Here is a 10,551-nt window from a genome sequence, read left to right as displayed (position 1 = left end):
GTGTATGTACTGTTCAACAACTGTACCGCCAACGACATCAAGATCCCCAGAGCAAGTCACCTCGGATGGCTCATCAGCCAAACATTCCATGACTTTGAGCTCTCTGTACCTGTCATAGGCCCCATACCAGCCCACTTACTGCCAGAAGAAAGCATTGACCACAGAGTTTTCACAGCACCCCTCAAAACCATTGCCATCACCTCCATCCTGCCAGTGTCCCAAGAAAACGTCTGCAGATCAGAACTTACGGATGACGCACACCTCGCTGTGTACACCATCTCAACACAACCTGTGACAGAACCAAACGAACTGGTAATCCCCACAGTCAAGGGCCTCTCCGACGACCCTACGGTGGAAGAGCCGTATGCAGGGTTCAACGCTCAGCTCCAACAAATTCTGAACGAGGCAGACGCCCTCCACAATGACACTGACCGACAGGGACTTCACAAAGTCCTGTATAAGTACAAAGACTCCTTTGCAAAAGACTCTTTGGACTGTGGACTCACCAACATCCACACGGTACGCATACCGACGCACCCAAGTGCGCCACCAACTTTTGTACGGCAGTACAAAATTCCCATTGCATCATATGAGCCCGTGCAGGAAATCATCGACTCAATGTTGAAAAACGGAGTCATCCGTCATTGCAACAGCACCTACTCAGCCCCCATATGGCCAGTCCTGAAACCCAACGGCAAATGGAGGCCCACAATAGACTATCGTAAGTTGAACCAACAGGTGCCCTTATCACGATGGCCCATGACACAGCTGGACCAAGAAATTCCAAAAATCAAAGGTGCAACCATTCTTTCAACTCTGGACGTCGCTTCAGGATTCTGGACAATTCCTGTGCACCCAGAGGACCAACACAAACTGGCATTCACCTTTGGGAACCGACAATACACCTTCACCCGGTGCCCCTTTGGGTATGCCAATTCACCAGCAGAATTTAATATCTTCCTCAACAAAGCATGCCCCGATGCACGAACCAGAGGAAACCTTATCTATGTGGACGATGTACTCATGAAGAGTACCAATGTCGCTGATCATCTGAAGGAGATAGATCATGTTCTGAACCAACTAACAAATGCAGGTGCGAAGATTGCTCTCCACAAAGGACAGTGGTGTAAAACCAAAGTAAACTATGTGGGCTTGCGCATCGGACCTCAAGGTATCGAGCCACAGTCGAGCCGCACCCAAGCAATTCAGAACATCAAAATGCCCACTAATGTGTCAGAACTTCGCAGCTTCTTAGGCGTATGCAATTACTCACGACAATTCATAGAGAACTACTCAGACATTGCACGTCCACTCACTTCCCTTCTCAAGAAGGACCAACCATTCGTGTGGGCAGAAGCTCAAGACCAGGCCATGAGTGAGTTAAAACAGCGCCTCTGCTCTGCCCCATGTCTGGCCTACCCTGACCCAGGGAAAGAATTTTACCTGGAAGCTGGATTCTCCAGCCAATGTCTCAGTGCGGGCCTATACCAACTCCACGACAGAGATAAGCGAGTGGTCGCCTATGCTAGCAAGACGCTGCTTCCACCAGAGTCCAAATACTCAGACTGCGAAAAGGCCTTGCTCTGCACAGTGTGGGCCATCCAACGTTTCTCAAACTACATTGGTGCCCAAAAGGTCATCATAGAGACATGCCACCAACCTGTAACTTTCCTTAACAGCCAGAGAATCAGAGACGGCGTGGTCACCAACGCTCGCATAGCCACATGGCTGATGACACTCCAAGGACGTGACGTCGAAGCACGCTATGCCCAAAACCACAAATCATCCTTAGGCAATGGACTGGCAGCCTGTCAAAACTGCTCCGACGATACCCCAAACGCATTACCTGAACCTAAAGAACCTCCACAAACAGCACAAACAAACCACAGATACTTTGAGGAGAACGTATGTCAAGGGATGCCCACAGCATATGTTGACGGCTGCTCATATAATCACCAGGGTAACCTCAAGGCGGGAGCAGGTGTGGTCTGGCTCAACGACAACCCCTGCCCACCACAACGGCTCCAACTGGGCCCTCACACATCACAATATGCAGAAATAGCAGCCATCCTCATCACTCTCCAAATTGCTGTGTCTCACGACATCAAAGAACTCCTCATCTGTACTGACTCAAACTATGCTCGACTGAGCTTCACATGCCACATACCAATATGGAAACAGAATGGGTTCAAAACATCCAACAACAAACCTGTCAAGCATCAAGATCTCTTCCAAGCATGCGACGACACAGTCACGAAACACGACATGCTCGTCTATTGGAAAAAGGTCCGCGGTCACTCACGGCAACCGGGGCAAGACAAAGACTACAACGACCAAACTGATGCTCTTGCCAAAGCTGGCGCGCTACATGGTGATCCTTGGACTTTTAAACCCCTCCCACCCAGCCCATGTGTTTCTGTCATCACACGCCACCAGCACACACAAGCCGTGCAAAACCCCGCCTCCTCCCAAATCAGCATCTCACCCCAAATTTCCAATGACGACATAATAACTCTCCAAACTTCGGATGCAGCCATCCAAACTATTGTTAATCACCTCTCTGACCCACAATCAAACCCCATAACCACCTCTGACCTTGCTGCTTCCTCTGACCTCCGGCATTTTAATGCACTCCTGCACATGCTACATCTAAACAATGGCATACTGGTATATGTCCCTGATGAACTCACTACGCCCAAGCTTGTTGTCCCTCAGTGCCAAAGGGGGGTTATGCTCACACATTCCCACGATGCACCATGTGCCGGACACCACGGCGCCAAAGCCACTTATGAAACGCTAAGACAAGTGGCATACTGGCCTGGCATGCAGCAAGATGTAGCAGAGTATGTAAAAGGGTGCCTGGTGTGTTGCCAATTCCAACCTGCGAACCCGAACCACAGAGCACCACTACAGCGAAAAGGAATGTCCTTCCCATGGTCGGACCTCCAAATCGACTGGGTCGGACCCCTACCAAGGTCAACAAGGGGTAACAAATATTTCCTTACCGTCGTCTGTGAATTCACAAAATGGGTAGAGTGCCTTCCCGCTCCCAATGATACAGCTCAAACCACGGCCTGCCTCCTAATGAACCATATCTTTTCAAGATTTGGACTGCCGCTGAGAGTGAACTCTGACCGCGGAACACATTTCACTGCCGAAATCATGCAGGAAGTCTGGAAACTCCTGGGCATACAGGCTAAGCTTCATATCAGCCACCACCCTATCGCCTCTGGGCAAGTGGAGCGTTCCAACCGAACCGTGGTCAGCATGCTAAAGAAGTATGTGTCTGCGAACCAAAAGGATTGGGATATCAAGCTCCCGCTAGTGCTAATGGCTATCAGAGCAACTCCTAACAAGTCCACCGGGGTGCCACCCTTTGAGCTAATGACGGGACGGCAAATGACACTGCCGCTCCACCTGCTCTACCAGCCAGGTGACATGAGCCTTGTCACGGCATATACCACCCACCAGTATCTTGAAGAGTTGCATCGCCATCTAAGAACCGCCTTTGCTTTTACGCAACAACAACTACAGAAAAGTGCAGAAGGTCGCAAAGCCTATTACGACCAGAAGGCCTCTCACCAAGAATTCAACATCGGAGACAAAGTGTGGTACTACAGTTTTGTGCAGTCACAACAATCGGGTCCCCATCGCCTGTCAAAGAAGTTCCTGCCTCGCTGGACAGGACCCCATGAAATCGTGGACAAGCTCTCACCTGTCGCATACCGAATCAAGATGAGCCAAAAGCGCAATGAGCCAGTCCTACGTTGGGTCCACCGAAACCAGATAAAAGGGCACTTGGGCTCCAACAGACAAGAAAAGGGGGAAACCAAAAGTGACTGACACAGATCAATTACACCACACACTACACCCTATTTCATGAAACACTCAATTGTCTTCATAAACACCTTACTCAGAGTTGTTCAAATGATATGCACCCACTCTTTTGAGATTGCCCCACTAACAAGAAGTAATTACTAGAAGTCATTACTAATGCTCACTTTCTTTATTCCCTTCCTTCTCTTCCACTCTCCACTCCTCTCACCTAAACAATCTTAAACCTACAGAAACTTGGTATAGGGCCTGACGATAGGATTGACTCACTACGTCCACTGTGCAAAAACGTGGATTGCAGAGTCCCGTGAGCTACCCGTCATGGCACTCTCACAACCGATTAAATAATTATAACCATGCAGTTGTACGTAGATCCTCCATACCGATGATTTAGCTTCGATCACCTATCAGGCGACGAATCTCATACGGAACGCGAAATTCTAGGAAAAACGCTGGCAACCAAGAGCGAGCAGAACCAGATCCCGAATCTGAGAACTCGACCAATTTAATTGGGATTACGCCCCTACCCGTGCGTCGCACAACCAAAACTAGGGTAATCAAGAAAAGCCACCATCATCATCATAATTGTTAACCTGTCGCGCCATAGGCCCACAATATTCTCAAAAGCGAAATCTTGCACCAGAACTCAGCTAAGTGATGGAGTGTTGTGTTGTGTTTGTATGTGTTGTCTCTCTCTCTCTGCCTATTTTATCCAGCGCTCGCCGATGTCCTCACCTGGAACATCACCGACCGAAAGGGGGAATATGTAGGATTATCCTTGAACAGTCCATTTCATATTAACCCAACACCACATTCCACAGTTCGGAACGATTCCCCAGTGAATCATTAGTAAGTCATAAAACACAGTCATGGTGCCGAGATGGCTAAAGGAGATGTCACCCCCCTTTCCCTTGTTGTGTGTGTCTAATCTCAAACCAGCGATGCCAGGACAGCAGGAAAAGATTCCTCTTTGTTCCACAAACTTAAGACCAAATGGCCAAGAACCCTGTGGTGACCCCAATGCATAAATCCACAGCCTTATCAGGAAACGAAGGATGCTAAAGCATTCTTATGGCCCAGAATCACCACAAACCCTAAACCAGGGGACACCCCCCTTTCTGCAGTTGTAAATTCCAGAGACTTTTGTCTCCAAAACCAATAGACTGAAATTAACCCACTTGTGGTTTAATACAAACAACGATCTCAAAATTGCTTCCAATAAGCTGAATTGATCACCAGTATTTACCTCACATATATCTTAAGTATCATGTATATTTTATGTAACCTGTGGAGTTCTTTCTGTGTGTTTAACTTTCATTACAGCCTATTTGTAAGGTTTTCTACCTCAGTTATAGGAACTAATCACCAGAAGTTGCCTCATACATGTGTATTCTCTGTAGTATGTATGCTGTATATTACTGAAGTTAATTTTGTGTGTTAAACACTTATCACAGCGAAATCCTTATTTAGTTCCACCTCCACTATGGGAAGTATATGTATTTTGGTACCTACTTGATGGGTAAATGATTTCTAGAATGTTGATATAAAGTAGATGTGTGTAGGATGCACCATATTTAAACTATTAAGTTTACTTATTAAAGCGTTTAACTAAACTCTCAGGAGTTTGGGCACACGTGATCATGTGGACTTTACGCTAATTACATGCAAGAACCGGAGAACGGGGCGTAGGTCCCGCCCAAGACAATATCTGATTGGCTGTCGCACTAGGAAGGACGGGTCAGATGGACACGCTTATAACCCAATGACAAGCAGCTATGAGTTGCTTTTTGCCTTGCTTTTTGCCTGCCTTGTGCCTCGCTTTTGCAGTGACTTTTGCTCTTGCTGACCTTTCCATCGTCCAGCGTGTATGCTTACATACTCTTCAAACCACCAAGAGCTCACTCAAAACTCATCAACTCTTCCGTAAGATCCTTCGTTGAACTTCTTCAAAGAAACCCCTCTCAGAGTCGCTCCAGACTCAGAGGAAACTCCGTTGCATAGCAACCCGCAATCCAGGAAATCCCGCGAACGAAGCGCCACCCGGCAAAGCCAACCAACCACTCACCATCGAGTGCTGTCCCTCAGAACGCATCATCGACCGACTGCCAGCCAATCAGCGCCGAAGAGATTCCCTCTCCAGCAACTTCGTCACAGGGAACGCACGCGCTCAGGAGCATCTAAACGCAAGTACACAATATCTCCTAATTCTGGTTGAACTGGTGCAAATCTGATTAAGAAAACGAACTAAGATTAAAGTGCTAGTAGATTGATTCTCTCAGGTTGCGGTCAAGAAATAGTGTCTAACGCTAGACATTTGGGACTCCATTCACACTCCGTTAATAACATCACTCTCTGTCACTGTTTGAATGAATGTTTGTGTGTTTTTGTGTTAGTTTAGTTTGTGTGTATTAGAGTAGTTCAATAAAGTCTTGGTTGATTTTACATACAAGCGTCTTGTGCTGTGTGCTTACAAGTTACTGCCTTAAACTGAAGATTTTGCTACCTTGCTCATATTAATCAGTTATCATAACTTTATGATATTATTACCGTAGGCCACGGAATAATATTCTGTCCAGAATTGGTAAAATACCCTAATCTCAATTTATCGGTGGACGAATAGTTGATAAAGTGTTAAATATTAATTCTGAATAATTTGCATAATAATTCGGTTCTTATTTCCTGTAATTCAATCCCCTTTGAGTTATATTGATCTTAATTCCCTTATTAATCTTACAATATCTTTAATGATAAATACCCAATTGAGAGATGAATGCATTTATTGTATTAATATGTCTTTAAAAAACAAAACAACACCAAACTGTACATTTAAACAAGTTTAATTATACATTTATAAATAAATAATATCCGTAGATGTCCTGAACAAAATGACGGAGTAGCCCATATTTGTTTACACAGTTCGATCGCGTCCGCGTCCGCGCCCGCCGACACACACACACACACACACACACCAACCATATTCCAGTATTGCAATCTTGACATTGCAGCCTGTTCATTATAGCCACAATAAAATATAATAATAAAATAGTCAACCTAACATATAAAAATTCCACTGCTCTGTTTGTAGCCTAGTAGCCTACAATTCGTACCATTTTGCGCATGTGAAGAGGATGATTTTTTCCGTCGATATTGGAACGTGAGTGAAGTACAAAGTCTATAATAAAGAAATAGTTTACCATCCAAATACATCGCAAATGTTGAAACATTTTGATTCTAATTAGAGAGTTACGTGAGCCTAACGCCGCTTACTTTCACTTTCGCTTATAACGCATTTCATTTTGGCTTGTTTATTGTTATTTTTTTCATTCTTGTTCTGTTCTGAATATCATTACATTTAAATGATTTGTTGTTGAATATGTTTAGTGTATTTTTAACCACATTTTATTGTTGTGTAAATTGGTATAGCCTATAATAATACCGCGAAATTCCGTGCGGTCAATATGACCGTCTATGGCCGAAATAGGTAAATATGTTCATTTGTTTTTTTGCCTTATGTGTAATTTATATGAAAAACATTTTAAATGAAAATACAGACACTTTTAGGAAAAGTCAGGTACCAGCAGGATTGTATTTATTTTTTCAACAAAGTTATTGCAGATTTAAAATTCAAAACGGTCAAAATGACCGCCATGGCCGTTCTAGTGTTAACACTAGGCGATTTCCTATGCAGATATTGACTTGGGACTATATTAGGGGGAAGCACAGGCGAAGCACTGCTACTTGGGCGCAGAGATATCACGCCCAAGTAGCAGTGCTTCGCCTGTGCTTCCCCCTAATATAGTCCTTAATATAAGTCAATATCTGCCTAGGAAATCTCCTAGTGTTAATCTGCATCACTATTTGTACTCGTTGTGAATACGCAGGCCACAAGAAGTAATTAGGTGTTTTTTTTTTTTTTTTTATATTACTTTTACTCAGGACATGCTAGCTGGCAACAAAGGATTCCATTCATTATGCTAAGCTAAGCTAGCGCCGACCCTGTCAAACTAAAACAATGCATGCACTGAGACAAAAATGCATTTGCCCACCTATCTAAATGTAGGAAAGAAGGTGAATAAGCCCTATTTCAAAAAATGGTGGAGTGTTCCTTTAAACATTCAAAGGTTTTTGTGCACAGTTGTATTTCTACGAATTGTGTTTTGCATTTGTGAAATATATTTTACGAATATATAATTTTATTTTGTGCACGTGAATTTCTTTTTGTGAATGTATTTTTTTTTCCACGCACGTGAATTTTTTTTGGGGGTACGTGAATTAGGTTTCATGCATGTGAAACTGTCTACGCATGTATGAATCATGTTTTTTGCATGAATAATATTTGAGACTAATCTGCTTCCATAAGTTTCTGTCGGTTTACTTATGTTGTAGCAACGCTGTTTCAAACACATACAATCTTTATTTTAATACCACCAGCGAACTTTGAATGTTGGTGTTTATTAGAGCTTTTATGTAGAGTTTACTCACATGCTTGCTTGACTACAGGAACGTTATAATGTAAACGTTTTCTTTACTGTGGTAGAACCATGGGTTAGACTCATGCTCTCATAGTTCTGGACAAGATAACGTTATTTGTCTACTACAGTTTTGTAGAGAGAGAGAGAAAGAGAGAGAGAGTGAGTGAGTGTACACGTGTGTGTTAGTGCTGATCAAATAATCCCTTCGAGGATTGTAATAATATTATGAGGTAGAACGATTGTATGAAATGCATGGACTTTTTTGCGTGTTTTAACATAGCATTTAACAATAACCGCGTATAGAAAAAGTATGAGACATCTTCCAAAAAAAAAAAAAAACATACCTTTCTGAAACGTCCTGTAACAGCCGTTCGTGCACAAGTTCTGCTCGATTCCTCTCCACTAATATTCTCTGAGTCTGCTTCGGGCTCAAATTGGTAAGGCAATATTGACGCCTATGTTTATAATACACCGGAGCACGTGCAACTAGTAACCAGACCGCCTCCCCTCCGCTTCCGGTGTCGTGCCGAATTTCTACCCCCGCCAAATTATTACCCCCCTAGTATAGACCCCTTTTGCGCCGACGTCACAGTTAGTCACGGCGCTAGCTGGAGGCAAAACAAACGGAAAACTGGAGGCGGCCAATACAAACCAGCACAGATTCGGCTACATAATAAGGAGCTTAAATTATTATTTTTATTATTAAATGTCATCTTGTTGTGTTATTGGGTGCAAGAATCGATGAAAAATTAGTATGCTGTATCTGGAATTTTTATTTCTAGAAAATATCCACATCTTTAAAATTGCACAGTAATATGTCACTCTTTACATTGCCGTCTTCTTGGCGCTGGTTAGGCAGAACTGCGGATCGTACACACAAATCTTTACATGACCATTCAGCACATAGTTATAGGCATCTAAAGATTTATATGTCCTCAGTATCTCTATCGGGCAGGTGTAGAAGTCAGGCCACTCAACTGTTGGTAGCGTTAACGTTAATCCTGTCAGATCGTCCATCCATTGACTGAACGTGTACGGGTCGGCCAGTCTGGTTCCGTCCGTTAAAATTAACTTTTGCAAATAACAATCGCGGTCCTGGACAGTGAGTGACCTTGCACATTAAGATAAAACAGGATTTTCTCCAGTCATTGTTAAAAAAACAAGCTAACAAACTGGCAAACTAGCGTTAGTGAAGCGGCCAGAGGGATCTTTCTGCCTCCAGCTAAGCCCCGCCCACACAAATACGTCACCATGTTTACCAACTGTAAAAGGGTCTATTGGTAGGTTTAGATTAGTTGTGGGGGAGGGGTTAGGATTAGGGGTGGGGTTAGGATTAGGCAATCGGGTACTGACTTCAACGAGGGGGGTAATAATTTGGCAGGGAGTCGAAATTCGGCACAACAGGTGCTTATGGGACCTTATTTTGGAAAAAAATATGTATGGTAGTCAATGGCGAGAGACAACTTATCTTTGTATTCCGTCTGACCTGTGCCCTGAATTACACATATGATGTTTGTCAGTTTAAAAGATAATTATGAAAGTCAAGAAAGTCACAGTTTGTCATAAAACAGAAGAGTAACATTTAGTTAAATGTGAAAATCGCTCAATGAACTACATCTCTCATCTCGCACTATGTAGGCCTAAGTCACCGTCCGTACACTACACAAAAAGTATTCTCGTCGCTTTATAAACTTAAGATTGAGCCACTGTAGTCACTTGGACTATATAAACGATGTCTTTAAAACAGTTTCTGGGCCAGCAAGTTAATGCCCGAGTGATCCAGCACTCAGATTTAATCAAAAATATCTTAAGTTGTGCCCCGAAGATGAACGAAGGTCTTACAGGGTTGGAACAACATGAGGGTGAGTAATTACTGACAGAATTTTCATTTTTGGGTGAACTAACCCTTTAATTATATTTATGTACATCTCAGGTTAAACTTCATGATGTTCACTTGTAAGAAGGCCTGTTTTTTTCAGTGGTTTGAATAGGCTATCTTTATTTCTAGAAGAATTTAGCAGTTTTATGAAAAATAAAATAAAGTTGAAATTAACTGCATGTTCTCTGTAAAAAAAAAAAACAACAACAACATGTATTATTTTTTGTAATAGACATATCAGGTTAAAATTATATTTTTGCAAATGAAAATCATGAAAATTGCCTTTGAAGGATTTTTTCCCTTTAACACACATGCCATCAGCTAACTGGAAAATATACATTTTGTGTAAATGCATACATTTGTATT

The sequence above is a fragment of the Squalius cephalus genome, assembly GCF_949319135.1.
Source record: "Squalius cephalus genome assembly, chromosome: 1".
Classification (NCBI taxonomy): Eukaryota; Metazoa; Chordata; class Actinopteri; order Cypriniformes; family Leuciscidae; genus Squalius; species Squalius cephalus.
The sequence above is the reverse complement of the archived record's forward strand: the minus strand, read 5'-3'. Positions refer to the sequence as shown.